The sequence below is a fragment of the Panthera pardus genome, unplaced genomic scaffold (genome assembly GCF_024362965.1).
Source record: "Panthera pardus isolate Hobbes unplaced genomic scaffold, ASM2436296v1 HiC_scaffold_8, whole genome shotgun sequence".
NCBI lineage: Eukaryota > Metazoa > Chordata > Mammalia > Carnivora > Felidae > Panthera > Panthera pardus.
The window spans coordinates 124431660-124455976 of NW_026527013.1; the positions used below are offsets into that span (position 1 = coordinate 124431660).

The 24317-nt window shown below is 44.0% G+C and overlaps 1 long non-coding RNA gene across 1 annotated transcript in view; it reads left to right on the plus strand.

Moving 5' to 3' along the window:
- The first annotated feature begins 380 nt into the window (after positions 1-380).
- The window catches only part of LOC109263953 (uncharacterized), a 75638-nt gene continuing 51701 nt past the window's right edge, over positions 381-24317 (plus strand). Inside the window, exon 1 of the long non-coding RNA XR_002078494.2 lies at positions 381-2196. This is a non-coding gene — a long non-coding RNA (uncharacterized LOC109263953). The remainder of the gene's footprint in view (positions 2197-24317) is intronic.

Genomic DNA, 24317 nt, shown 5'->3' on the forward strand with positions numbered 1-24317 from the left:
AACTGGCCTGCCCTCCTGGCAGCATCTTATGTTCCAATACCTTCCTGGCACTTTTTTAAAATGTAGCTGACCTAGGGTCACCTGGGCTGGCTCAGTCAGTTGAGTGCCTGACTCTTGGTTTGGGCTCAGGTCATGATTTGGGTTTCGTGGGTTCGAGCCTCACATTGGGCTCTGTGCTGCCAGTGTGGAGCCTGCTTGAGATTCTCTCTCTCCCTGTCTTTGCCTCACCCCTGCTCATTTTCTCTCTCTCTCTCTCTCTCTGTCTTTCTCTCTCTCTCAAAATAAAATAAACTTTAAAAAATGTAGCTGGCCTGGTTCTGTTCCCTCAGGAATCAATTTTTTGAAAATATATTTAAGCTGCTCTGAGGCCTTACCCATTATCAGTATTAGGTACCATATTTCCATTTTCCTTATCTTCAGTCCTCTGGCATTTAACATCTTTAAGCAGTAGTCTATTTCTAATGTAGGCATTTAAGGTGCTATATCAGATCAGAAGGGAAGATATTTAGAGAGCAGGAGAACATTCTGTTGCCCCCAGCAGTGTAGATGCAGTGTAGACACTATCTCCATAGAGGACTGGCTTTGTTTGCCTTAGAGACCTTTTTGAAACTTATTTCGGTTGTGGAGCATTCCTTCCGTTTTTATGCAGAACATCTATAAATTCTGATGTCAAACATTCATCGAAGAAAGAATTATTCCATTTGCTCCATTTTTGTGTCCTGACCCGCATCCCCCTTCTGATGAACAGTGGCCTCAATTATTTCCCTACAGCAATATGAGTGAATTTTGCAAAATTTTTCCTTCTAAGGATCCTGGATGAAATTCCAGGGATATGGCATCACAGTACAACTCAGTAAACACAATTTTGTTGCAGATCGTAAAGATAACGTAGTTCAATCAGTTTTCTGATCCAAGAATAATATATAAAAGTTATTTGCCGTCCCTAGGAAAGATGGCTGATCTCTTGAGCCAACTCCAAGTAAATTTGAGTGATTATTTCTGGGCCGTATTGGAGACTGCAAAGCCTTTCACGTACTCTGTTGGAAAGAGGGCCATGAGCTAGTAGCAAGGTCTTCACAAGAGGAGGACCAGTTTTATTTGCCCTCCTGGACCTCATTGATGGGCTCGACTCCATGGCTACCCAAGATCACCATTTAATCATCAGTAAAGACATTCTAAAACACACACACACACATACACACACACACACGATGACAGAAATTCACTACTCCTTTAGGAGTCTTTCAGATAGAATTTTATGTTCCATTCGACCTTTTGTTTGAGATCCAGAAATTCCTGAACATAAAAATGTAGTGAAGCAGCTCAAGCTGCTTGTCAAATTGCAAAGTGGAAACCTCAGCTTACTACAAATTGGTCTAATTAAACCTTATTAAAATTGGTACCCTGGGGTGAATTTTTATCCCCTGCACAAAGGATGACATTGCAGATTTCCACACACTATGCAAGCAAGTGTGATGCCTTTATGGGTGAATTTTCCAAATGGGGGTGGCAAATGTGTCAGGGACAGCATCCCTGAAGCACATGGGAATGTATAACTGCTCAGTAATTGCAGTTTTCATTTGGGCAAATTAAATGGAAGTGAAACAAAAGCCAAGTCCTGTCTCTGCAGTGTCTGTGCAAGCCAGACTCAGGCTGGGGACCGGGGCCAGGCTGTCAGAGGTGCTCCAGGGAACACAGCTGATCATTCTCTCCACCACCTCCCACTGTCCCTCATCTCACTTGGTCTTCTCCTTCCCTGAAAGCTCAGGGGGGATCTTAATGGAGGGAAGAGAATCCCATCAGACAAGGTCCCTCTGCAGAGGCGGCTGCACTGACTTTTTCCGACAAGCTTTCATTCTAATGTGACTGCTCATCTGCCATGAGGACACAGTATCTGCTGGAGCTAGACCTAAGAGAGCATGGGGAGCTGTCATCACAAGACAGGACACGCCACTGTCTGCTCCTTCCACAGAGCCCCACTTCATTGTCTTCTTCAGCTGCCCTTCAGGGCCAGGAACAGAGTCACCCACCGTGGGAACAGTGAGAGATGGAGACTTGTCATAGCGGGGAGTCCGTGAACATGGGGCATTACACCCGACACAGGACCACTGCAAACAAGTAGCCTCGTCTCTTCTGCACACTGTGTTCTCAATCCCAGGCTCAAGCCAGCCAGCTGCCTCCTCACCACCTCCACTTGTAAGTCTAACGGGCATCTCAAACTAAAGCTAAACTCTTTATATTCGTTCTTCTCTCTATATTCTCCTTTCAGTTCCCTACAATTCAGTAAATGGAGGACGCTTCTAGTCGCAAAGCCTCAGGCAAGGGCTTACTTGGAGGAGTTTTATTTTGGAAAGGGAACCCAGGGAACAATAGTAAAGGACTGGGAAGAGTCACAAGGAAAGAGGGAAATCCTGTCCAAGGGAGTACGGCTGAGCTGGTTACTGCTGTGGGCTCCTGGGGGCTTACTTTCAGTGGATTCTCTCTAAGGAGGGTGCATATTACCCACCTGTTCCAAATCACCACTGGCCAAAAGTTGCCCTTGTGGTGTGGACTTCCTGGATCTTCCAGGCTTCCACAGGTGCCCGAATGCCTGGGGCAGAAAGGGCAGGAGATGCAAAGTGCAGTGAGGCCAAGGTGCTGCCGGGCTACGCCCACTGCAGTTAGTTGCCATAGCAACTGCTGGAACAAAAAAGCAGGTGGAAAGGTTCTGAGAAGGAACAATAGCTTGGAGCCGTCCTTGACTCCACACTCTCTGTATCTTATATTTCACTCATCAGTAACTTCTGTCAACCCTACTTTTAAAATACATCCCAAATCTGACCATCTCTCCCCATCGCACAGCTCCTGCCCTGGTCCAAACTGTCAACCTCTCTTATTATTTTAAGAGTTTGCTGATGGTGCTCCCTCTCCTACCCTTGCTTCCCTTCTCCCCACCCCCACCCACCACCCAATGCACCCCGAGAGCAGCAGCCAGAGTAAACCTTTAAAAGCTCTATCAGAGCATTGCTTGTTTCCTTTCAAAACCCAGCAGCTACTCATCTCAGCTGGAATAAAACCCCAAATCCTTCCTAGGATCTACAAAAACCTGTATGTTTTGGCTCACTGCTCCCTTTCCCATCTTATCTTATCCTTTCCCCCTCTAGTCCTGCTCCAGAAATTCTGCTCTCCATAGACCTCTCTGCTGTCTCCAAATGCTGGACAGGTTTCCAGTTCCGGGCTTTTGCACTTGCTGTTTCCTTTTCCCAGAATGCTATTCCCACAGCTATTTGTATGTTTCATTCCTGAGACGGTACAAGGTGCATTGCGTCACACAGAGGGCTTGGGGGTAGAGGTGGGAGGGAATACCAGATGACCCGTGTGCCTTCCCTGTGAGATTGTCCTCAGGTTCTCGTCTCTTATGTTTTTGTTGTCATTGCTTAGCTGTGCCCATCCTTTTTCTATCTCTAGAACTTGGAAGACTCATTTTTCGTTTTGTTTTCTTTCTCCTACTCAAAGCACCCCTATGTATTTCCAGTGGCATCAGTGGGGTTCCTATAGCCAGCACCAAGAGCATGGGATTTGCAGTTAGGGAAAGCTAGCTTCATATTCCAGGTTCCTTATTAACATGCAGTGTGACCTTGAAAAAGTTGCTTAATCTTTCTGAACCCCTGTTTCATCGACTGTAAAATGAAGACAATCCATCCTCATTAAATTGTCGTGAGAATTTTAATGAGATTGTATACCTCCCCACCACCACCCCTTCTCTGCCCTTTATAAAAATAGATCACTTACAAATTAGATGTTTTAAAGTCTGAGGCAGCCTATTGTCATTTTCAAGAGATAAATCCCTGGCAGGCGAGATGTTTGATTTTTTTTAACTGTATATATATATATATATATATATATATATATATATATATGATATGGGGGAGTTTATCACACTTCTTTTAGAACAAGCTCCCACAGGTCTGAGGTTGTTTAAAACAGAAATGTATTTAAATACTGACATAGATCATAGGAGGACAAAATTCTCACATGGAACCAGATGAAAGTGTATTCATTTAGAAAGCAGATAGCCAGGAATCCCTAGATGCCCCGGGCTTTCTCTCCATTGTATTTTCTCTGGCAGCCCTGTGCCAGGAGAATCACAGAGAAGCCAAAGTCCCTATCAGAGTAAACTGAAAATTCTATATACAGGAATGAATCATTTTATGTTTGTCAGAGAACACTTCTACTTCAATGGCTGTGAACCTAGGACTGTGATCTAAAAGCCTCTAACGGGATATTAACATTCTGTGGGACATGCCGTGTGCACCATCCATCTGAGGGAGCCCTCCCCACTGGCAGATAAGCACATTGAGGGCTAGAGAGGTGGAATGACCCACCCAAATATATGTAGCTAATAAATGGCAGAGCCACAAATTAAAAAGTCCATTTGATTCGCATGACTTCCTTAGCCACCGTGAAGCCCCGATAATCTGGACCACAAGAAGAAGATATTCTACTGAGTTGAAACATCCTGTTTATTACCCGAGGGGGGGAGGAAGATGAGGAGGGTTAAGCCATCAGCAGACACTGCCACGGAACCAGAAGACAGTTGGGGAACCCATCCCCTTACATGGGGTACCAAAGCACGGGTAGGGAGTCTGGATCAATGGGACATGGGAACATGGATGTTAGAGAGGGAAGATGTAGTGCATCGAAAAGGAGGACATCAGAGACATACTCTCTCTTCGTCATTGCCCCTTCTAGTTAGAGAAGACAGAGGCTATGCTGTACCCTGAAAGCCCTGGTGGACCATTTTCCAGCTGTGGGACCCAGGGCACAGGGTCTGCAGGGGTCGAGTGCTTCAGGGAAGGAGCTGAGGGGACACAGTAAGAGGTCAGCCAGGGAGGTGTGCAGTGCAGACTCCTTGTTAGGATGGGATTGGAGGGTTCATTCTCTACCAGAGCCATTAATGTGCTCCACAAGAAAGAGCTAGAATTTGGCTACTTGCCATGCCTTCTACCCAAAGCAGAAGTAAAGAAAGAAAGCACTGAAAGTAGCTGAACGGATACTACAAATAGCACTAGTTATGTAAAACAGGATTTCTGTCACTTTTGCTGTAATTCTCTTGCCACTTCCCTATCCTCACCCCAGCTGACCCTGAGTTGCCAGAGTCAGAGACGAAGCAAGGGAAAATAGCTGTTGGCCTTGTGGGTACAGGGCATTAGAGTTTCAAGGTATGAATGAAGGGGGGACACGATTCAGTCCCTAACAGCTGGCTTCCTCTGACACTGCACCGGCAGAGTTCTCTTGTTCCTGCCAGTGGGGAGGCCATGTCTCCACTTGGCCTCTACTCACACCATGGGTGCAGGGGCAGCTCATCGCTACTGCTGGCAGGAGTGGAGATTCAGGCCTCCCACTAGACCTCTGCTGATACCACCAGGCTCAGAGAGGGGGCACCTTGTTGTTGTTCCCCATATGGCCTCCACTGACACTGCAGGGGCTCTCCTTATTTCTACCAGGTGGGTCGGAAAGTCCTAGTTCCCCACTCAGCCTTCTCTAACACCACCCAAGCAGGAGAGTGAGGCATCTCGTTAGAGCCTGATGAGTATAGAAGTCTATGCTTCCCAGCCAGTCTTTGTTCAAAAGTGGCATCCCATCAGTTTTGCTGTATATTCTCTATGTTAGAAGCAAATCACTAAGGCCTACCCCACATCTCAAGGAAAGGTATTACAAGAGCAGAGATCACTGGGAGCCATATCTGAAATGGCCTACCACAGGGAGTAGAGCATTGGTGAGCAGTGCTTGACTAAGGAATTGCTTCAGTCAGAACCAGTAAAAGGAGATAGGGATTTCCGGGTACAGGAAGCACATAATATGGAAGCAGGAATTTAGGCTATTCTCTCATCAGATGCATGGTGTGTCAGAGCATCTCTGCATCTCTGGTCTCTTCAGCTATTCCTAGCCATTTGGCTACTTTTAAGTAGTCTTGCACATGGTCCATTAAGGTCTATGTGCTGGCTGCCATATGCTCAATTTGCCTTCTAGATCAGTTCTTATTCTTTCTCATCCTATTTTTCCTCCAGAAGTCTATACCAAAGGGTTCCCTTTCTAGGTGGCTTTAGATGGGTTTGGCTATTATATAGGACTGGCCAAAGACTGGGGAGAAAAAACAGAGTAAGATCTGGTACTTACTTCTCAGTAAACTTTTTGTCTGCCAACTGAAGGGCACATGGCTGTGTTCATATAACTCTAGATTCTAGTGACTGTCCCTGTCTTACATTTTCTTACCTTTCGTTGGTGATGGTGTCTGAAATGACTAGACCTAGGGTATTGCATTATTCCTTATGGTTTTCCTACCCTGACTCATACATTTATAAATAGCCTATTTTAAAAACTGTCCTCAAAATAATTGATTTGAACATACCATCTGTTTTTCTGCAGAGACCCTGATCAATGTAGCCTTCTTTGACCTCAATCTACCTCTTGACATTAGGGAGTCAGTTTCTTCTTACTGAATCTATGAATTTCTCTTTCAAATCTCTAAAAGCAGAATCTAATTATTCCAGAAATATTTTTGATTGCTTCTGCCACTTTGGCGTCAAATCTCATTCCTAGTCTAATTAACCCTTGGCTGCAGATTGTGGATGGGATGGGGGTCTCAGGTGCCATGGGAAGTATAGGTTGCCTTAAAAATACAGATATGCTAGAAAGGACATTATTGTCATCGCTCTAATGCGGTAAGGGGGCTGTAAGATCCCCTGTGCATAAAATCTTGCTTTCAGTGGCATCCCTGATTTGACTCCAGTAGACATCCTGTCTACTCTTTCTGCCCAATGATAACTGCAGAGAGCCTTTCATATCCTTTGTTTCTCTGATCCTCATCAAGAATCAAGTAGAGCAGCTGTGTTTCTTTGTCTACAATGAGGAAAGTAAGAATCTGATCGGAGATATATCAAACCTAGAATTATACAACAATTAAATGGAAGCATTGGAATTCAAGACCAATTGAACTTATTATTGTTAGTATTTAACATACCACAGATCTTTCTCATATTCTTCACCTTGATCGCCAATTTGTGGAGGGGGGAAGGATGTTATCATTTCTTATCTCTCTCAGGGTGTTTATGTGTTAGTGTGGAATAAAACCCAAGTGGTGAAAAGATGAAGCTACACTGCTATAAATTTAAGGGGAGAGAATTTCTCCTGGGGCTTTTGATATCTCAACAGATGGACAAGTAGTTGGTTATTCGGGTCTGCTCTTGCCAGAGAGGTAAAGAGAGTGCTCTCTTCTATTAGCGAAATGGTGAAGAAAGTTTAACATCAGCAGTTTGAGTCCTGAGGATGGATGGAAGACAAATTCTAAAGCATTCCTTTAAGGAAGGCTTCTCGTATTTCCTGAGTTGGACATTGGTGCCATTTTTTTTTCTCTACTCCCAACTGCACCAACAAATTTCTCTAATACAGATTTATCATTCTTCGGGTTAATTAATGGACTTCCATAACTAATGAATCAGGAGCTCCATGAGGCCCACGATTATGTTTTGCTCATTTCTGTAACACTGAGGCACCAAGTAGTATCCCGCAGATGAATTTACTCCACGAGACCAGTCAAATAGAGTAGTTCCAAAAATCCCAGGCAAGAAAGCCTTTGATTATCACAAGCAAGTCATTTCGAAACTTAACCAGGAGAACGTGGCTTTTCAAATTACTTGAGAAATTAGAAGAAATCGTAGGTGAATTTCCTAAGGTGGCAGAGACAGCAGAAGTTGCACAGATTTCAAACATCAGCTTAAACAAACCTCATCAATGCCTAGACAATTTCAAAAATGAGCAGGTCACATGTTATAAGCCTCCTCCTATGTACAAAGGATTATGAAAAGCCTAAGTAGAAAGACGGAATGTAAGAATTGAAAAGAATATGTGCTATGGAGTCACAGACTTCATTTAGACTTTAGTAGCTATGTGACTTTGGCCAACTAGCTTCCCTTTGAGCCTGGTTTTCTTATGTAATGGGAATCATGCTAGCTAATCCCACTGGAAAGATTGGTATAAAATTTATGCAAGTTACTTTGCATAGTGGCCAGCACATGTTGTTCCTCAGTAATTGGGAGATATTAATTAGTGTCCACCGCTGACAAGAAGTGGGCTACTGCCTCTGAAGAAAGCTGCTGGGGACATTATCAATTTCTATCCCATGGTCAAGGAAGGTCATTGTTGGAGGCTTCTCCTATTAGAGACTTTATGCCTACCACCACCTGAACAGAAGTATTTTGGGTTTTTTTTTTCCCCTTCCATAGCTTCTTTCTCCAGGAGTCTCATGGGACTGAAGCAGGATGGTACAGATTCCATTTCTTACTCTGTTACTGCAGAGCTCATTGTTGTTAGATGGGCCACCTAACCAAAAATTTTCCCAATAAATATGCATTTCCTTCTGATATGACTATTCCGTACTTACAAGGTGCTGCATCTCTGTGTCTGTTGCAAGAGGATTTATTTTCTCATGGAACCCTTGGAGGACCTACAATCTGTGCTGTATTTAGGGAGAAAAAGACATCTGTAAAATCTACATTTGGAATGCTATAGGCATCTAGATATGTTTCAGTTTTGGGAGAAATGAGAAAACAGATGGTTCCAGGAAAGAACTAAATAAACCAATCAACCTCACCTTTCCCCTGTAATACCACATGGGGAAACCAGTACAGAGATGATGCTGTGTCACTTTTTCTGGATTTGCATGTGTTTTCTAGGGTATCAGAATTAGACCCCTTATTTGCTCTATCATTTACTAGTTATTTGATCTTGGACAAATGACTTGAGTTCTCTGAATTTCACTTTTCATCTGTAAAGTGTGTGTAAAGGAAACATGATATGACCCTTGAAGTTTGCTGCATAAAGAAAACATAATGTTTTTGTATCAAACCCTTCTTTCCTTATTAATTCTGCACTATTTTCATATGCTAGCAAAGATTTCAACTTACAGAAATGGTTGGGGCAGAGCAGAGAGCTATGGACGTATAAGGAGAAGGGATCCTCTAATATATAAGGAACCAGATCTTTGCCTAAGAATTTCATCTTAACTTTAACATTTTCAAGGAAATCTATAATTTCAAAAGTTCAGAGTTTTTTTTGTTTGGAGAAAATTTTCCACAGTCTCTACTGATTGTAAACATTCCTATTCAAAAATAGGCCAATAGGGGTGCCTGGGTGGCTCAGCCAGTTTGGCATCGACTTCGGCTCAGGTCATGATCTCACGGTTCCTGAGTTCCAGCCCCACACTGGGCTCACTGCTGTCAGAGCAGAGCTTGCTTCTGATCCTCTGTTCCCCCCCCCACCCCTCCCCGCTCTAGCTCTCTCTCAAAAAAAATAAATAAACATTAAAAAAAATGCCAAAAAAATAGGCCAATATATCTTCAGGCATGTAGCCTGGTTTCTCATATTATTATTTGGATAATAAATAGATGGACATTCCTGATATACTAAATAATTTGGGAAAACTCAGGTGACCTGGATAGGAAGAAAAATAAAATTAAAAATAAATGAGTGGAATGTGGCTTATAAGTACAATGGAAGTTTAGGGGGCAGACCAGTTTTTCTGCTAAGGACAAATAAAACAATCAGGATAAAATACGAGAATAATTAGTTTAAAGGCAGTAGGGATCTGTTGAAGCAATGAAGATTGAAAAGTGGAGACTAGAGAGTTCAGAACTGCAGAGAGGTGAGCTGAAAATCTGTTGCTGCTTTTTGCTTGTGGCCATTTGCCTGATTCTGGGCAAGGACCAGAGGCTGAACAGCCAGCTGGCCTCAAGCAGAGACACAGAAAAATGGATGACAGAGAAGTGGGAGGTCCTTTTTGTGGTCTTTGGGGCTAGAATGAAAAATTAGAGATACGATAAAAAACATTTGAACAGTAGTCTCGTTGTGCTGAGAAAACAGTCGAGTTTAAGACTCACTTGCATGAACGCACTCGACTCAGTTAAAAGCCCCGAAGAGCTGTATATAAGAAACAAGGGTGAACCAGAAGTAGACCGAGCCTAACAAAACATGCAGAGTAGCCCAGATTCATCTCAGCTAGGACTGGATTAAGATGATCAGCACCACCTCCCCTTTTCCAGCAAAAGGGAGAATAAACTTTCTTTGGGACTCTACATTCAAAAAAGAAACATTTGAAAATTTTACCAGAGTATTGAACATTATTTTCAAAAATTAAAATGAACATTCTAGAGCTTAAGAAGATCAATGTCTGAAATTGTGAACTCTAAGATAGAAAAAGATAGACATGACAGAAAACAGGATGAGTGAACTAGAATAGGTCATTAGAAAATATCCAAATTGGATAATAATGTAGGAACAAGATGGCTGTCCTAAACTCTAAGGCAGGCATTCTTATCTCTTCGAATATGGTCTTTTTTATTTAGGAAAACTCTTTAAAGGGCCTCATGAGTATGAAACAATAAGTTCTTGAGCTGGTCTAGATGGGGGAGAAATGAGAAAACAAAGATATCATTTATTCCACATACATAGTTATACAGAAATTTGTAAGTTGTGCCCTGGAAGTTAAAGGTAATCAAACAAGTCCTAAAAAGAGGGATGGTAAAAAGAAGGCAGGAGGCCAGCGACCCACAGATACTCTGTGGCCGAGTTTGTATTATCTTCACGCCTCCACCAAACACGTGAGTGTAGGTGAACCGGGGAGGAAAGGCTGGGCCTGACCCAGCAGAGTGAGAGCAGCAGCGCGAGAGCTGGGACAGTGAGGAGCTGCTGAGTTTCAAAGCTAGAGCTGGAATTCTCAGCAAGCAGACCCTGAGCGAGCCGGCACCCTCTGGGAAATTGCCTGACATCGCCATGATTATGTACGTGTTGTGGGATGATGGGGTCACTGAACTTCCCTTGGAGCTGGGGGCTGAAGCCTTTTCATTTGGAGACTAAATTCCCCCACAGAACAGACTTCGGAGGTGCTGGCTCTGTGTGGAAGGTGCTCCTGCCCACTGTGGCCATCGGTCAAGCCCACCATTGTCATCACAGCTGCAGCCGTGCACAGAAAATGTAGTGGTGTTGGTTCAGTTCTTCTTCCGTCCCCTCTAGCCCTTCCCCAAACCCCACTTCTCCCTCTGTAGACTGAATAGAGGATGTCAGGTTAGGGAGGGTTATCTGGAATTGAACGTGGAGGCTTAATCACCGCAGACAAAAGCCACTAGTGAGGAAAACGCGTTATTCACACACGAAGCTGTTTTGATGGGATCTAACTTACGGCAAGTGCTCTATCCTTCGGACTCCTTGATAAAAGGCCTCTGTCCTCACGTGTTCTCACTAGCCCCCCCACCCCACCCCACCCTCCATCACTTCTTTCTCATTAGCTCAATCTCACAGGAAATCAGAAACAGGACATAGTGCTTCCCACACCTTTTATGGGAAAGGAAGCGATGAGGCAGCAGGGTTGGCTCCAGGCGAGCTCGCCAAATAGCAGTGCTTTCTTTGGGAGTCTCTCACTTTTCTTCTTGGCTGCCTTTCTCTCGTATCTTTCTCCTCCTCTCTCCTCCTCTCATTGCCATTTACTCGCTGGCTAGTTGAAGTCTCCCTTTCACCCTCACCAAATTGACCGTCTTCCACACTCTTTGTTTACTTATAATTAAGGATCTGACCTGGGCTAGGGTGCTGGCAGCCTGGGTTGGGAGCGGGAGTTTCCCTGCCTACAGCTGAGGAAAGGACAAATTGCCTTCAGGAGGTGGAGGTGGGGAGGTAATGAGGGTCAGAAAGCAAAGCAGAAAACACGCAGAAAACCAGCCGGTGGGGGGACTTGCCCGTGCTATCGCAGGAGAGGTTGGGAAGCGCCAGCCAGTGACCAGGATGGTTAGAGAAATTAACCATCTGTTAATTCCATATTGCTGTTTTCATATCGCTTTTCTTCCCCAAAAGCTTCCCTGTAGAATCAGCAATTAAGCCCACACCCTGGCTTTTGTAGCCACCGGTGGGCTCGGCTGAGGTCACCGTGTTCTGCACCAGTGCCCCGCTCTGGAGGGGACCTCCCCAGGTAAACTGGAAGCTGGCTGCTCTGGAGAGGGAGCAGGGGGGTGGGGGCCCAGTCTCCAGAGCTGTGACATGGAGAAGGAGGGAACTTTGTCTAGGGCTAGGCAGTGCATCTCTTCTTCCAGGCTGAATCCTCCAGAAAAGGGTCATATCTTTTATTTTTGTGTTCTCGTTTCCTTCACAGGTTTTGACGACAGGGGCTCAAACCTGGGAGTGCAGTAAAAGAATAACGGAATAAATACATAGAGATATCTTCCTCCTAAAGTGATTTATGCCAATATTGCGGCTGGTATGTGCAATGGCTCTTGGCCCCAGGGGTTTGCACACGGTAGCTTCCTTTACCTCTCTCTGCTCCCCTCTGTGTTGACAAGCTGTCAGAATGAGGGTGACCGCTGCATTTTGTGTGTCTCTTTTGGAAGCAGGGGGCCTGGCTTGGGGCAGGAGTCCAGGACGACCATAGTAGAAGCCAAGAGTCTGGGGAGTCTGAGAGCTAGATAATGGAGGGTGAGCTGGAGAGCGCTGGTGGTCTCAGTCGGGGCCAGTTTGGACATGGCAGGTGTCTGGGGAAATGCCATGGATTCTGCCGCCACCAGGCTGCCTGACCTTGGCCTGGTCACTCATTCCTTGTCAGATGAAGCCACAGTGGCGGTGGCAATGCAAAGCTCACGTGGGGGCTGAGACCTGGAAGGGACGTGTTTCATGTCATGTGCCGCTCCCCTCAGTTTGTAGTGGCCAGCTGGAGGGCTGGATTGATTCTGTAGGTCAGATCTTGACAGGAAAGGGGACTCTGATCCCTCCACAGAGCCTTCCCTCAGAGGTGAGGAGTTGCCCTCAGGCTGCGCGTCTGCTGATACCGTTAAGCCTACTGAATGTCCCTTAGCGGATTCAGGCTGCCAGATCCACCCAGATCCGTGTGTGGTTGTATTTGCTAGTATTTCAAACATCAGACAGTGAGTTCTTAATGAAATGACACGTGAGTGGTGAATAAATCAATTCCACTTTCCCTTCGTGGTGGGCAGGGAGGCAAGGAGGTCTAATAGTTATCAGTATTCCATTTAGAGCTAATATCATTTTCTTTCTTTCTTTCTTTCTTTTTTAATTTTAGTTTCCGGGTAGTTAACACAGTGTTGTATTAGTTTCAAGTGTACAATATAGTGATTCAACAACTCCGTATAATACCCCGTGCTCATCTTGACAACTGTACTCTTCACCCCCTCCGCCTTCTTCACCCCCTCTGCCTACGTCACCCATCTCCCCCGCCCTACCTCCCCTCTGTTTGTTCTCTGTAGTTAAGAGATCATTTTCGTGTATAAGAAGAAAGAGCCCCAGAGATGAACCCAAAAGGGGCAATGCTCAGAGTTCTCCCAGGCCAGTCTGGAGCCGGCTCTCTCCCCCGCTGTGCGAGTCCTGCTAACAATAGTTACTCACAACGCTTGCTATTACTTCCAGATTGCTAGAGAGAATGCCGGCTTTACCTTTCTTTCGTTCTTGTTTTCTTTTTTCAGTGGCCCAGTGAATAGGCTTCCAGAGGGAGAACAGTAAAGCGCGGCTCTTGTTGCTGGATGATCACACAGCAGCTCTGTTTTTCCAAACTGATGGCCTGGCTTGCCAGGAATGAATTAAATGTTTCCACAGAAACATTTGCTTTGCTCCTAATCAGCTCTTTGAAGTATTTTCCTTTCTCCCACTAGTTTAAGAGGGATTTATTGGCTCCCTTGGTCAGGCAACTCAGGCGAGGGGTTTTGGGAAAGGGAGAAATAGAAAACTATGAGAAGCCCTTCTAGAAATCTAGGGGAGAATGGAGAAGTCTGGGCTGATTGCAGGCTTGGCCTCAGAGCGGCAGACAGAACAGAAAACACATCAGTGCTCCTCCAGGGCTGTGGTGACAGAGATACCGGGAAGCAGGGATTTCCAGGCCATTGGCCCTGGGGGACAACAAAAAAAAGTCACCAACGGGAATCACAGATGCCAATTCCATGACTTGCTCCTGGAGGAAGATCCTAGTAAGCTATAGTTCCTCCAAGCCCATTTCTCTGGCTTAGAGAAGAGACTTCCTAGGGTAGCTCACTCGCTGTGACCTTCCACCTGTGGCCTTCTGGCTACCAGTTGCCATGGTGACCATCTGCGAATGCCTTGGCAGGTCTGGGTACCAGCATCACTGCTACTTTGATGCTTCTCTCTTCTCTGCTCTGGGAGACCCAGTTCTCTTTTCCGGTCTAAAGGTCCCATACCGAGAGAGTGAGAACTTCTGTTATCCCCAAGAGTGCCGTTCTCCCTCTTGAAACACAAAGCAGTACTACCTATGTGTTTTCGTGTCCAAATTCTTTGGCTCTGCTCTCCTTTATAGCTCTCTCTTCTGAGGACTCAGGTGGCCTAGTGAGAACCAGGCTAGAGGCTGATCTGAGTGTCATGGCATTGGGCTACAGCCCGTTGTCCCTCATGTCTGTGCTGGGGAGCAGTCCCTCACTGGAATTTGCACATGGCTCTCTCCATCAGCTCAGCACCATTCTCTATTGGGACATTGTTTCAGCTTGTTTTTCTCCTGCCACGTAGGGGGTCATTTTGGAATGAGGTCGGCTGTGACTTTCAAAGTATTAAGGACGCATCTTTCTCCAAAACGTCCTCTTTCTCTCATATGAACAGATCATCACTGGGCTTGTCCTACCAGTACTACATTCCAGACATCTATGAATAGCAGAGGGTTCACGAGCTGGTTAAAGTGGTGTCCTATCCAACTTCTGGAACTTATGGCGGTCATGGCTAATGGAGCAACTCTTTTCTAGCGAGCCTTAGAATCCTTCTTGACACCACGCATCAGGTGGATACTTCCAGTCTGCTGGAGTTGATTCTTAGAATGCCACCTTTCCATCTTTCTTAGCATAAGCTTCCCATTGAATCTCCCCTCTCTCCAGCCAGCACACCTATGAATGGTCAAAAGTAACAGATACTTAATGCCACACTGACCCTGGTAGGGTGTGCTCTCTGCCTGGGGGGTGGGGGGGACTTCCAGTTTGTCTCACATGCACTAACAAGATATAAGCATGCTTGATTGAGGGCAGGGGAGATGTCAGAGCACAACTCTATTCAAGAGAGAATTTGTCCCTTTCCAGAGTTGATGAATGCACTTCGTCTCACTATTCGTTTATCTCTCCCTCACTGGCTAGGTGGAGGGAGGTCATATTCTAGAATTTATTGGTCCGGACAAGCTGTAACTGTCCTGGGAGGTAGAGAGGGCAACCTGAGACTTATCCAGCAACATCTCTCCTATAGTAAACCCTGTCATAACCGGGCCAACCCCTGGCCATGAGGGCAGCAGTCCTAACTCAGGTCCTGCCATGAGGACTTTTTTTCCCTGACACAAAAGAAGAGGAGGTGATGAATTGTAGCTCAGTTATTTTTATGAGTTGCCTTGTATACTGGATTCATTAATAGTTATCAAATGTGTGTGTGGGGGGGGGGGGGACTAAAGTAAATGAAACTGGAACTTAATATGTGAAATAGCTAAAGGATGTGTTTTTCATTAATGCACCAAACGAATAACTACAAAAGCTAGGAGAAATAAATAAAATAACATCCTCAGTTTTAGCCTGTCTTAAACTCCAAGACTGAATTACGTAACTCATGACTAGGAATCCATTCCTTCTGATTTACCCCCACTATCTCATTACTACATGGGTTCTCTAACCTGATTATTTGGGACTTTAATATTTGATTGCATTTCTTCCCATGCTTTTTCATCTCCCTTAGCACTTCTGTTTCCAGTTTGCTTGTTTTGCTTGGGCCCCTGCAGGCCAGTCCCATGCTGTACTCAGAGATCATAAGAATCCCAGGTCTCAGGTCTACTGATCTTCCTTTGACATTGGTCCTAACTGAACACTTGCCTAGTCCCTCCAGCCCACAGCACTGTCCCAGGCCTTGTAATACAATTCCTACCTTGCGTCTCTACCCATCAATCCAGATGCTCCAGGGTTGGGGGTCGAGTAAACTTTCTTTGGCCGGGGGCTGAATCTGGAGTCATTTCTCTTGCAAGTGGTAGATGAATGTGACAGCCACCATATGGCTTTACATTCAGAAAGATCTTGGTATAGCTCTTGGATGGACTCCTTGCTAAATGCATGGACCTAGACAAGTAGTTTCTTCAGTGACTCTCAGTTTCTGTACAATGGGTTAATGGCAACTGTCTTATATATGGATTTAAAGATTAAGTAAGATAATATATATAAGGCTTTTGACTTGGAATAGTTCAGTGAAGTCTAGTTTGCTTTTCTTCATCTTTCCCTAATGAAACCCACAGAGCATGCCAACTCTGTTTCCAATTCCTCTCCTTTAAAGGGAAGATGGTCTGTGATCCACCACTCAGTATTCTATCTTAAAATGGATTTCTGATTTTGCATTCCTAACATCTTCCAATGTACCAAAAGAGCCGAAATTCAATACATTAAGTGAAGTGCTTTTAATGTATGAGATTGAAAGAGAGATTTAGCGTATAATCCAAATATGCAGGAACATGAGGTGCATTCAGAGGAAGATGCTGCTAGATGATAAGAGAGAGAAATATCCATTCTGGCTGGGGCATAATAAAGTGGCTGAGAAGATGGCTAATAGTTTTAGGATGAAAGCTTTTGGCTTCAGACCACCAGTTTTCATTCCACATCGGAAGCTTGGGTGCCCATTGCTGGCTGCTGAGAGAGACTGGCCAGAGCCAGCTGCAATGTTGCAGGGAGTGTGGTCTCCGACAGAAGTCCCATGTCCTGCAGTCAGTATCTCATACTTGCTCAGCTTCAGTTTACTCACCTGTGAAATGGGTACAATGATAAGTAGTGAAAAGGGTGTGAGGACAATGAAATGCGAAAGTAAACAAGTAGAGACGCACCCAGTGGCTCAGTCTGTTAAGTGTCCGACTTTGGCTCAGGTCATGGTCATGTTTCATGGGTTCGACCCCTGCATCAGTCTCTCTGCTGTCAGCACAGAGCCTGCTTTGGAGAGAGAGAGCTCTCTCTGCCCCTCCCCTGCCAGCGCTCTCTTTCTCTGTCTCTCAAAAATAAATAAACATTTAAAAAAAGGATTAAGGGGGCACCTGGATGGCTCAGGTGGGTGAGTATCTGACGTTAGCTCAGGTCATAATCTCACAGTTCTTGTGTTCAAGCCCTGTCTCGGGCTCTGTGCTGACAGCTCAGAGCTCGGAGCCTGGAGCCTGCTTCAGATTCTGTGTCTCCTTCTCTCTCTGTCCCTCCCTCCCCTGCTCACGCTCTGTCTCTCTCTCCCTCTCTCTCAAAAAATAAACATTGAAAAAGTAAAAACTAAAAAATAAAACAAAGTATGAAAAATAACAAAAGAAAGGAAACCAGGGGGCCCTGCCAGAGGCCTGGCAGTGTGTGTGACCAACTGATATGAGCTGAAATGCGTGAATGAGTTAGTTTGATTTGTCTTCTTCAAGAACGTGAACCGAATCTGGAAAAGCATATGCTCCTGAATCTCTTCTTTTAACTTTGACTAGGTTTGCCTGTAGAGCTTGATAAAAATGTCTTGTTTTTAGAGTTTTGGGGCCCACGTATTTAACACCACTTGATTCCCAGAGAGAAGTTCGGGGGGACCCAATAAGCAATCCCTAGCACCTTCATCAGGCCTCCATCTGGCCTCAAAAGACACTAGCTTTGTGGGACTTTAACAGTTGTTCCTCCAAAAAATGGGATGCATGCTCAAATGTCGTTGGGAATAGCTGAGTAAATAAAATGAAACAGATTTCTGACCGCACGGCTTTCCAGGTATTTAAACAAACCACTCTACGCACATCTCCAAGATGGGGCCATGTCACATACATTGTCTCTCAAATGTGTTTGACCATGGTCCCCATACTTTTTGGATGTGGGATATTTTTAGAGACCAATGGTCCTTGGCATGCTTTGGCAAGTGCCCTTCTAATAATTTTTAGGGATTTGGAAAAAAATGTTTCCATTATAATATTAAGTGAGAAAGCAAGCTACTAAATTTCATGTACTGTAAAATCATGATTATGTTAAAATGTATTTAAGGGACTGGCAGGAAATAGATCAAAAACGTTAGCATATTAACCAAAAACAGTAATCTCAGGAGGGAAGAATTATGGGTAGCTTTTCTATTTATTTTACTTACCTGTATTTTCCAACTTTTTCTACAATGAGCATGTATTGCCTTTGTAATCCAGAAATTTTACTTTTCTTTTTTTCCTTTGGCCAAACAATCTCAGAAGGGATTGTTTCTTTTCCAAGTACAATGTTGGATCCACCTGAATGAAATATGCCTTGCACTGCATCCTGAGAAGATGGAAGAAACATAAAAAGCCTTTAGAAGCCCTTGAGGAATTTTGAGGGCAGTAAAAGCAAAGACTGTAAACCAAAGAAAAATACACAAAGCTGTAAGAGCAGTAAGAGAAAAGTGGGGGCAAGGGATATTGAGTATCTAAAGAGAAAAAATAAGAAATGTAGCCTTTCCTGGAAAGGAAGAGAAAGTTTGTGGTAAAAAACAACTGTGGGGTTTCTGTGAGAACACACCGAAGTAAGGAAGGAAGAAGCCAGCCAATAAATAGCCCACAGCCAGATGGCTGTAAGGAGGTTCCTAGCCCACAACCCACCTTCCTGCCTCCAGCAGGACCACCTCTGAGTCATCACAGGATTTGTTTACTTAAGGACAATGCGCGGGGTTAGTTTACACGTGGGTTCCTCAAACCCCTGTCTGGATCCCGAATCAGTGAGGCCTGACAAGGAGCAGAGGGTGGAAGAACAATCTGTGGATAGGGCTGGATGAGGAGTAGGGAGGTGTGAACAGTTTTGCAAGCCCCATGGATTCCAAAAGTGGCAGTTTAATATACTCTGGAAGTTGACCGTCTGGATTTAAATCTTGGCTCCACCATTTACACTTGTGTGGTTTTGGATGCTTCTCTTAACCTCTCTGTGTGAGCCTGAGTGGGGGAGGGGTAGAAGGAGAGGAGAGAGGATCCCAAGCAGACTCCGTGCTGCCAGCACAGAGCCCGACGCAGAGCTCAAACCCACGGACCGCGAGATCATGACCTGAGCCAAAACCAAGGGTCTGATGCTTAATCGACAGAGCCGCCCCGGTGCCCCTAAAATGAGAATAATCTTAATAACGATCTCATTTTGGTTTTTTGAGGATTCAGTGAGGTAATATATGCAAGGGCTTAGCAGCAAGCCCTTTGTAAGTGGCAGCATTAATAAGGAAGTGGATAGCACCTGTAAATAACTGAGCGTTTCCTAGATTATAGCATATGGGAATGCCATCTGATTTCTGGACTTCAGACTACTTATATGAGTGACTCTGTCAGCTGATACAGGCCATATTCGGGCAACACTGAGTGAGGGAAATTTCTTGACTTTTCCACGCTTCTCTGCATACTATGAATGTGAGTGCAAGTATCAACTGAGTTTAACTTCTTGTGTTAGTCAGGTTTTGTGGCAATAATGCTATGTAACAACCCCAGCCCTCCCATAGAAGCAATATTTATTTCATACTTACAGGTTTATGAGTGAGCTAGGATTCTGTGGTGTTTTTCTGGGCTCAGCTGGGCTTGGTTTCAGGTTGTAGGTTGGGTTTAGGTCTGCTCCATGGGGGTCAATTTTGTCAGTTGAAGGTCTATTACTCTCGTAATTTTTTTCTTTTTTGGTAACTGCACAAATATATATACATTCGTGTGTGTGTGTGTGTATACACACACATGTATACACATATACATAAATGCACATATATACATTTATATGTGTATATTTATATATGTACACTTTTGCAGAGGGTTATTTGTTCATCTAATAATTTATTTGTTGGATATTTTAAAGAGAAATTCTTCATATACATATATACATGTATGTACATATATGTATATAATTTGTTGAATATTTTAAAGAAATTCTCCATATACATATGTATACTTATATACACGCATATACATATATGTGTGTATATACATATGCATATATACATATATACACACATGTATGTATATATATGCATGTGTATATATGTATATATGCATGTGTATATATACATATATATGCGTATATATATATATATGGAAAATTTCTCTTTAAAATATTCAACAAATAAATTATTAGATGAATGAACGAATGGCCTTCTGCAACAGTACATGATGTAGAAGCCCACGAATACTGACTGCATGTGGGAGGCATGAATACTGGCCCGTGTTTTCTAGACTCTTCTCTGATACTCAAGTCGTTTATCTGTGATTATTTCCTGTTTCCTGTATCAGTTTTCACTCCTCTTTCCTTACCATTCTATTTGTCCCAAAGATAGAGTTTAAAGCTGTGATAATTTCATTCATCCACATTTGCATGATTATTTACCATTTAAACGAGTAAATTGACCCTACTTGGAACATTGTTATTCTCTTTCAAGTTTCCTTAGGGAACAATTCTTCTGGGCAACATCATTTGCTAAGTTTAATCCTTATAAACTGAAAAAGCACACATCCCATCCTGGGGGAAGAAGTTCATTTCCTGCCCCTGATACCTGTCCATCCTAGATATTCACTGTGGGCCTGTTTTTCCAAAGCACTATGTGGAGGGGTCGTCTCTCACCTCCCAGTGCCGGGATATGCTCAGGCTACTTCTTCTAGAACCATCACATAAGCACTGCATCTCCTGACTAATGGCTGCTCAGGCCAGCTTGTGAGAGTCACGTCTGTGTTATGCAAGCAGACAAGGTGAATTATTGAACTAACAGCTTTCTCAGGTATGGGCTGTGCAGTGTGATCAATTATGTATAATGTTCACTCAGGCAAAAAATGAAGTGGCTGCAAGCTGGAGTGCTTCAAGGCTGCTGGACACATTAGACTTGCCAGATACAGTCCACTTCTTTCTGTTTCGGTGCTTGTGTGGTGTCTGTCCCCGCAAGGTCCCTTTGTAAATTTCATCTGATTTTATGATTTGCCTGATTTGTTTGATTATGGTCATGGCACATGACAGTAACAACGATAGCAACAATGACCTTTTTTTTTTTTTAATTTTTTTTTCAATGTTTTTTATTAATTTTTGGGACAGAGAGAGACAGAGCGTGAACGGGGGAGGGGCAGAGAGAGAGGGAGACACAGAATCGGAAACAGGCTCCAGGCTCCGAGCCATCAGCCCAGAGCCCGACGCGGGGCTCGAACTCACGGACCGCGAGATCGTGACCTGGCTGAAGTCGGACGCCCAACCGACTGCGCCACCCAGGCGCCCCAACAATGACCATTTTATTGAGTGTGTCAGGTGCCCTGTGTGTGATTAAATCCTCCTAACAAGTTCTTGAAGCAGGTCCTGTTAGAAGCCCCATTTTACAGGGGAGGAAATAGAGCCTTGGAGAGGTTGCATAGCTAGTAAGGAGAAAAGCCTAGTCAGCCTGGCCGTGGAGCTTACATTATACATTACTGTATACTGCTCTTCGGCACATTTTAATTATTGTTGGCTGAGTGAATAAATGGATGCATGAATAAATGTCAGACTAAATGGTCTCATAGAGGGGATGTGAAGGCAAAATGTTCTGTCTGGAAATGGAAAAAAGGTTTATATTCTGTTTGAATTTGGAAGATAACAGCAGCTGCCACATGGCCCCCAACCATGTGCTCTTGGAAGTGAAGGCAGAATAAATGGAAAGTTCAAACCTCAGCTTTGTTATGAGGATATATCATTCACAACAATATCTCCTGCTTCCCGCCCAATGGCTGGTATAAACCAGGAGTTGAAAATATCTGATGAATAGATGAATGAATGAATGAATGAATGAGTGAATAAATGAATGAATGAGGTTTAGGAAATGTCCCATTTCATAGCCCCAATCAAGAACTATAATTTCCAGGCGGAGTCACATTTAGACCTCTGGGTAATGGCATTTGCCACATACAATATCCTGTTTTTCAGAAAATCAACTTTATTTATTTTTTTTCAATATATGAAATTTATTGTCAGATTGGTTTCCATACAACACCCAGTGCTCATCCCAAAAGGTGCCCTCCTCAATCAACTTTAGAAAGATTTTCTTCCTGTTTTATATTGGGGTGAGGATCATTGGAGAGCCCTCTCTCAAAAGATTTCTTGTGTCACCAGTGGCTCTTGAAAAGATTTGTTTTAAACTTTAAGCTAATGAGCAAGACACATGTGGAGCCTATTTCCCGTCAATTTCACATGGGCTTTTTTTTTTTGAATGAGTTTATAAGCTTGGCAGAGTATCCTGAGAGTTTGGCTGACCCCCAAATATTCAAAATATGATTTGAGTTGTTTGTCCAACCTATCTTGTCCTAGTCCTGAGTCAATAGTTGATAAATGATTTTCCTTCCTTCCTTCTTTTTTTTGGGGGGGCGGGTGGTGGGAGAAGGGGTGGACAGGGAGATTTCATAACTAGCTTTGACCCTAAGAAGCCTAGTGCTCTTCAGGTTGTCTTTGATTTTTTTTTTGTTTTTTGTTTTTTTGTGGGTTTGTTTTTGCTGTAATCATTAATTTTCACTGGGTAGCCAATTGGAAGTAGCATATATATCATTTTACTAAGATTCGGTGCTTTATAGCTCTGTCACTTAAATTATCTGAGCCTTGGTGTCCACTTTTATAATAAAATGAGTGTCAAATACCTACTTCTTGGGATTGTGGTATTAGATTACTAGCTAGTGCCAAGCACAGAGCCTGATGGATAGTCTCTGGTCAATAAATATCCCCCTTCTCTCTTCAGCTATGCAAAGCAGTTCAGGCCTGGGTTTATTGCATAGCATCATCCCAGACTGGGCATGACCATGCTGGGGGCAGATGTTCAGAGACAGAGCAAGGGTAATGATGTACATGTGCTCTGCGTGCAGGAGACACTCAATAAATGCCTATTAAGCAGCCAAATGAACAGACCGGTGAGCCAGATTATGAAAAGGCAATGAAGGAAGAGTCATGCTGTTCGTGCACCAGAACATAATGGTCTTCTTCAATTCCACATCACTGAATTGTTTTATATGAGACGCTCTAATCACGAGGATCTCTGGCAGCAGTAGCAGAACTTACTAGCAAGACCTGGGTTTGAATCCTGCTTCTATTATAGAGTCCTATGAATTCTGGCAAGTTGCTTGCCTCTCTGAGTCAGTTTATTCACATGTAGAATGTGCATAGCAGGACCCCTTGCATTGTGGGAGGATTCAGGAGTTAATTCAGAGTGTACAAGACACTCCCTTCAGTGGAGAACCTTTAGTAAGTGCTCAGTAAATGCCAGTTACCGACTTCCTGCTCTTCTCTTCCTCTCTCTTTGTCCTCATAAGTAAAATGGGAATAATTGTAGGGCCTTGCTTCTAAGAGTTGTTACTAAGATTAAATGTATAACATTCAGAGGTGTGCCTTACCAGTAGTAAATGCTGCATCGGCTGATGTTAATTTGTTTTCATATGGTACTTCTGTGATGGAAACAGGGTGAAACAAGTCCGTATTAAAAATGTTTTTCTATTTAGATCTAGACAAGAACCACAATTGAAAGGAAATAAATAGCTCATGTATCTTAGCTGCTTTTTTTCTTTTAGGGTGTTAGGGGTTTTGGTTGTCTTTTCCGAGGCATTTCAAGGTTGGTCAGCTTAATTTGGAAATATTTAAATAAACTGTGATGGAAAACATTTTCCATCCTGCCCTGGCCAGATTCTCCACTCTAGGGCTGATCCCAGATGCTACTGACAGCCTCAGTTCAGAGCAGCCCTTCACTTATTGACACGCAGTGTCTGAAACTCAAATACGAGAAGACACAAATGAGGAAAAGGTGCCCGGCATGCACGTGGCCTGATCTAAATGACTTCCATGCTCAGTATGGAAGACTGATCCCTGGTGTGTATGACTTCCCTGTGTGTTGCACAGCTGCCTGATCATGGCTGCCTCCCCAGAGTGGCCACACAGACTCATTCCTACCTTGGCATGGGTGTAATGGGATTGAGGGATTGATTCGGAGCCCCCGGTTCCATTTCCTCCAGGTTGTATGAGCTCAGATGAGTCAGCTCCTTTCTTGAAAATGTTCGAAAAAACACCTACCTCCAGGGTCTTCCTGAAGACTAAATCAAGGAAATATAGGAAAGCACATAGCAGATTGTAGAGTGTTATGTAAACACGGGACCTTTAATTCTGTAGACTATTTAGGTAGGTTGCTTGTTTCTTGGCTTTCTGGCTGTCTCCCCACTTGCGTGTTTCCACAATTGCTCAGAAGTTTCTCTGAGCAGATCACTTTTTCCTTCTCCTCTGTGGCCCTGTCTCACTTTGAGGTTCATTGGCTGAGGGACTGGGAAGGGCAGGAGCTGAGACTGGAGATGGATGAGAGGCTGGACTACTTACTTCCTG